Genomic DNA, 5,497 nt, shown 5'->3' on the forward strand with positions numbered 1-5,497 from the left:
AGGAAACAACACTTCTGAAAGATGCAAAATGTATACATTGAGATATTGAATTCTTAATACATACTACAATTTTTTCCATAACAATTAAAAACTAAAATATTTAACATATTTCTCTGAGTATACTATTAGCTATTTGGTCAGACAGCTTGTAATAGTCTTGAAATGACTATCAAGTTCAGAATTTGAAGCCATAGAGCATTGCATTAGTCATACAGTGATATAATTTTAATTTAAGATAAACTTAACATTTTGAATAATACCTTTTCTTCCCTGTAATATAAATACTGATACTGCATATATATAACTTTGGGCTATCACCTGTGAATTGCAACTGTCTTCCATAGCTGTACAGTCAGGATATACTATCAGAATACCAAGTCCTGCAGATGTGTCCATCTAGAAAACTCGCATTAATCCATCACAGCTACCTTATCATTGCCAATAAGTCTGAAACAACTACTTGCGAACTGTAGCAGTCTATTCATACAATTGCCTTTGGTCTACGCACACATCTTAGCATTGGCCCTTGATATCCTTCTTAGTACATACAAAAGCATAACCAGCAGCTGCACAAGAAATTCATCAAGTTCAATAATGAAAGTGAAAAAAAATTATTGGATACAAGTGTCTGTCATTTCCTGGTCCTAAATGAGAGTGATCAGTCCTAGATCAGTCCTACACTATATGAGCACTAATCATGGTGGGGGGAAAAAAAGGACTGGAGTAGAGGGAAGCATGACCCACTTCATCCCCCACAATCAGAAACCAAGCAAAGCTTTACAGCCTCTAGAGAAGTATGTCCCAACCTTTTCCTCAGCATGACCCCATTTATGACCCAATTTCTCAGCATGGTCCCTCACTCCGAACCCACAGCCCCACACCCTCCCAGGTGCCCCTCACTCCTGATCCATAGCTCTCAGGCAGCACAGCTGGAGTGGAGCCCATGGTGGAGAGGATGAGGGCTGTCTGCTGTGGGCTTGGGGCTCCCCAACCTGCTGCCTTCTCCCAGGGGCCTCTGCAACCTAGTGGATGGGATCTGGTGCAGAAGGTCAAGGAAGGCTCAGTGTCACTGCAGGGAGCCCCATGCCGGCCATACTGTGGCACCCCCTGCAACCTCAAGCAACCCCATCTGCTGAGATGGCGAGTTGGGGTCCCAATGTGGGAACCTCTGCTCTAAAGCACACATCCTCTCTATCAATGCAACTATCTTGTAAAGCTTCTTTTCTCTATTCTAACACTCCACTTAATTAGAAGACAAGAGGTATAAAGTCACAGGTCACTTTACTTGTTTTTACTTCTAGGCTTCCGATCTCATGTGAAGAATAGGGATCTGCTGAGTAGCACAATACTGTGGGAGGTGAAGAAGAGATACTAGTCTGGCAAGCATACCTCACATTTGAAAAATAAAACTGTGCTTCAAAACATGTAAGGCTGTTAAAGAAACCCAAATCATAAAAAAAAATAAATCCTTTCTTGACTTGAAAATATATGTCCATTTTAATCGGAACTGACACATTATTTTTTTATATCATTCCTGATGGAGATCACAAAAAGACTTTGGTTAAGCTGAAGATGCTGTACTGATGAGACAATCCTATAGTTAGAGATACATTTAATTCCCCAAGCTTTCATCATTAATATTTTATGGCCCTCACTGATCTGCCCAGTCTTGAAGAAAATTTTATCTTTCATTTAAGCAAGCAGGGCAAAGTAATAGATTTTATCCCTATGAAGAATGAGGTAAAATGCAAAGTACAAAAAAGATATCATACAGCAAAGTACTCAGTTTCCTCTATGTTATTTGACACAAAGACCTTTGAAAGTTGTGCTTATCTAAACAGCAAAGAACCCATTAGCATACAAAAGTACAGCTTAAATTGTATTAAAATGAAAAACACAGTGATTACAATTTATTATGTGTTTTTTTAATCTCTATATAAACACTGCATACCTCAGTGTCCTTCAGTAAAGTCCATTCTTTATGCTCTAGATTATGGCAGGAAATAACTATTATTTCAAGTTCAACTTATCAACAACACACTTGAATTACCTGCTTTTTTGGATGTCTACAGAATATCAGATATCCAATTATCTTCAGTATAGAAAAAGATAATAATTGTTTTCTTATTTTTGCTGATTGATTTCAGTAATGTACTAGGAAAGATTTACTTGGGCAAAGGTTTTTTTTCAGATATTGTACAAGATAAGTAATTTAAAATATAGCACTTGTGATTCATGGAAATGTAGAACAGAAGTTAGCTACTGCTGTGTTTTACTATACCTATATTTGCTGTGTTGATGTATACTGGAAATAACATGTTATTGCCTGTGGCAAGGAGGATACAATGCAATTCTAAAGAAAAAATACCGGCACATCAGCTACAAATTCATTAACAAAAGAAGTCATACAAAGCTGACCACAAGTTTCCCCTCAATCTTAGTTAAGTGGCATCAGAGACTGAGAAGCCCTCTGAATTTCCAACATCATCCTGGTTTTCCTTCTTACTTAAAGGTATACCAGAACCTCAGTATTTCTACTAAAATGACCTCTGTTCTTGAGTGACTAAACAAGCATGTCCAGGAATACTTTCTTACTCTTTGGCTAACCAAGGAACTTGAACCTTTTCTTTGCAAAGATTATCTACCATACACAATTTGTGTTTTTCATCCCCTTCAAGAGAAAATGCAGTTTGTTTGATCTATGAGGAAATGATGCAGGAGACCTCCAACTGGTTTGTCATACACAGCACCACATCTCCCAAATGGGAAAGTCTGCTGGTATCATAAGACACTAGTGTTTTGTGTTCTTCATTGCCTCTTGAGGAAATATCAAACTCTCAGCAAGACATTGGCTCCGAATGAAATTTTCAAGCTCGTCTAAGGGGCTTGTATGTTCAAATACTAAATTTCCAGGTGACCTTGAAAATCTGAACCCTAAGGCTGTACATAATAAGGGCTTACGAGGTTTTTCGTTGTGATCTTTCTTTCTCAACACCTTTGATGGATAGTGCAATTACAGATAACACAACATAAAACAACTGTATCAGGGCCTGATACTGAATGGATTCCCCAGCTGACAACAGTGTAGTTCACTGCAAGTATACGAAAAGCAAAGGCATAATGCCAGCAACAGCACATTGTCAAGAACAATATTTTATTGTGATCCATTTGGTTTCATTCTGGGATCCCCTTTGGAGGATACAATACAAAGACAATCTGCCAGAACCAGCTGCCCTGCAGTATGCAGAGACTTGTACGGAGCCTTACTATTACAATGCTGCCATGGAAAAACACTTCCAGAAATATTCAAATGGATACACCAAAGATAGCCCCTAACAGTAACTGATGAACATTAAGATCCAATAGGGCTCTTCCATGTTTGTAGTAAAGAAGAGGAAACTTCTACCAAAACAGTTAATGAAAGCATCATCCTACCTATGGCCACTGGCAATGCATCAGTTCCATGAGCTACAATATCAACCAGCCCTGACATGGAATAGAAGAGACACATGGTGACATGTTGCCAGTTCATCAAGTGATCCCGGTGGTTTTCTTTATAATTATACAACTTCACATGAAGTCCATCAGGAACAAACTGCTCAGCAATCATACCAAGAATTCTTTTCCTGGGAAAATCCCTGAACCAAGACATTTCCTTTCATGAGAATGGGCCTGTTTCAGGGATGTGTACATTTTGCTGCACCAATATGCCCTGGAAAAAATCTACAAAATTCCTATAATTGAAAAGGTTATAATTTCAGAAAACAGACTAAGAAATGCTGTGGTAGTTAGAAAGTATGAATGGTTTAAGCTAGGGGTTGGCACACATTTAAAAATGTCAGGCTGAAATAATGCAGCTTAGTCCAAGATGGGATCATGCTTCTGACCCGGCTGCTACCACTTATGCTTCTTGTTGCTGTCACTGCACGAATCCCCCCGACAACTGAATTGCCACACAGCTCCCCTACTGCTGAATCACTATTGATATGAGTATGAATAAAATCCAGGCTTATTGCTTTGGAGTTTATTGCTCCTGTGCACACCATTTGAATGTATGCCCAGGAGCAATACATTCTGAGTTTATTCATGTGCAGCACGTTGAGCCAGGTCAGAGCATCCCTGGCTGGCAAGGACCCAGGGGCAGGTTAGCCTGCCAGTCCAGGGCTGCTCCTCCTGGCTCAGTGTGCTTTGAGGGGGCTGGCTGGGGCATGAGGGTGCTTCATCATGGGGCTAGCCAGCAAGCAGCTGGGTCAGTGTCTACACTTGTGTGTTACTGTAGATAAGGCCTTGTATTTATGAGTACTATCCTGCTGCGGAGTAAATTAGTTTACTGTGGCCTAATAGTGGTGCATGTATAGACGTGCAATGTATACTGTTCAGCTAATTAGTCGAATGCACAGTAACCATCTCATGTAGACATGCCTACTAAGAGTCTGTGATAGACTGCAGACCAATGTACAACCCAAAGTAGACAAAGTTCTGTGAAAAAAGGTGTTTTTTATTATTATATTAAAGGAACAAACTTGACTAACACAGCTATCTACCTCTCTCTTGAGTTAAAAGAAATGACTTATAACAGAACATGAATGTCAATATAGGATGATATGGGTGCTTAAATAAGTAACTTAACTTATACTGATATTGTTGGAAAATGGCATGGTATAGTCAAAAACAGTATTTTCACATAGCAGAAGGGATAAACGCTGAGTATATAACCTGTATGTGAGCTAAGAATGTAACTTGTATGTGACATAAGAAAGCAAGGGCCTGCAACAGAATTAAACTGCTTGAGTAAGCACTTTGTAACCAGCACCACATATTGATAAAAATGACAAAATTTGGGGAAAAAACCCAGAAGCACCATAAAAACAACAGATAACCAATGGATAAACAGCCTGAGAGGGGCAAAGAGCTGACATGCGATTGGTAAGGGAACCAAGCGGGAGGAGCAGTGCATGAAAGAGCAAGCAAAAATGAGAATTATGGACCTTTGCTCCATCTGCCAAAGATACCTGAAGACCCCAGAGACTCCTGAACACCTGGCCAGCTGCAGGGGACATTCGGTCCTTGGGCCTAGGTGAGACTTATGCATAGATTTCTGTTTCTTGACTTATAAAAATTGTCTGTAGTTTCTTTGTCTTAAGCTTAAATTGTAACTTGCTGTACTCATTAAACACTATATTTAGAGAATAGACTCTTCTTATCCAAGTCATTTTCATGACTTCTGTGCCACCACCTAGACGTAGGCAACAATGGGCGCATTCACACAAGTTACTAACTGGACAGTAGCTTCATAACATTGTGCAGTAATGTGTCACAGCATAGGCAGTGCTAATACGCTACTACGTAGTGTTATCAGATTACTGTGAAGTAGAGTCACTAAAAAGGCATTTGCCAGTGCTACTGCACATTAATTCTGGTTACTGAACATTTATTTAGTACTTGATTATACAGGTACTAAATTAAATGTGCAGTAACCACTGAGCATTAATGAATG

At 39.4% G+C, this 5,497-nt stretch overlaps 1 protein-coding gene and 1 pseudogene across 2 annotated transcripts in view; both read right to left on the reverse strand.

Moving 5' to 3' along the window:
• MGAT4C (MGAT4 family member C) overlaps window positions 1–5,497 on the reverse strand; it is a 302,395-nt gene that overhangs the window by 59,516 nt on the left and 237,382 nt on the right. The gene's annotated exons all lie outside the window — the stretch shown is intronic.
• Window positions 2,989–3,652, reverse strand: LOC109296352 (annotated as a pseudogene).

Source organism: Gavialis gangeticus, unplaced genomic scaffold, assembly GCF_001723915.1.
Source record: "Gavialis gangeticus isolate Ggan-Ray unplaced genomic scaffold, GavGan_comp1, whole genome shotgun sequence".
NCBI lineage: Eukaryota > Metazoa > Chordata > Crocodylia > Gavialidae > Gavialis > Gavialis gangeticus.